Below are 1,092 nucleotides of genomic sequence, written 5' to 3' on the forward strand. Positions count from 1 at the left end.
ATCATTTTTACAAATCATGTGCTTTGAACAATACTTATTATTAAATACATAAAAAATACATTATCATGGCTACAACAATCTAAGCTTATTTATCTGCTCTTATCTTGTTTAATTTGTGAAATTGCAAGTAGAGGAAGAAATGTTGAAACCCTCTAGCAAAAGGGGTGGACAGCTCGACCGGAAGGTGGCATGCTTGATTCCACCAAGAGCAAGGAGGACAATCTTCAAAAAGGCACGAAGCTCTTGCCAAGAAACACGAAGGTGAGGGTTTGGATAATTTACCCACTAGCATTAAGAGGGGGGTTGGCTAGAGTGCTCCACATGCAGGGTTTTTTACCTGCTAGGAAGCTTCAAATGTGGGAAAGATATAAATCTACATGTGCCTTAGCTTAAAAATTTTTCCCTCAATGTGTGTAATGAACATCCCACCATATCCAATGATAACACTGATCGAGCTGACGTCCAGTGTGTATTCAGCCATGGGAACTTATATTGTATCCCTAAAGCAATTCTTCCGCCAAACTAAACACTGGCAAGGCAGGCATCAACCTTCGAGACAAGAGAACTGTACAAATCAAAACTGAAACGTGTGGTTAACATCAAATAAGCTAGCTACCTTACCTTCTCAAACACGTATCAGAGATGGTCACATGAGCAACAACCTTCATGAGGATGACTCACAAAACTGTGCTACAAAAGAGCATGGACCCATGTCTCAATATAAGAGGCTAGAGCTATGGATCTGAAGTATTTCAATAGTAAAAGAACAGTACTGCTAAATAAATAAATAGCACAAAGCACCCATATGTCAAGGAAGTGGTCTTACAACATTGAAATGCTTTCTACCATAATGTTGGAGGGCATACTAGTTTTCTAATTTTAAAAATATATTGATCTTTGGCCACAGCTGTTGAAGGAGAGAGATTAGTACCTTACAATAAACTAGTTATGACCTTAAGGAGACGGCTATAACTAATTTATACTGCTCATTTTTTAGAAATGGACTGTGGCATATTACTTGTAATACGTTCTACATTTATTCCAAAGACCAGTAATACAACACTTGAGAAATTATACCCAAACAAAATAATT

This window comes from Cibotium barometz, chromosome 1 (genome assembly GCF_041138505.1).
Source record: "Cibotium barometz isolate CiBa-2024 chromosome 1, ASM4113850v1, whole genome shotgun sequence".
Taxonomy (NCBI): domain Eukaryota; kingdom Viridiplantae; phylum Streptophyta; class Polypodiopsida; order Cyatheales; family Cibotiaceae; genus Cibotium; species Cibotium barometz.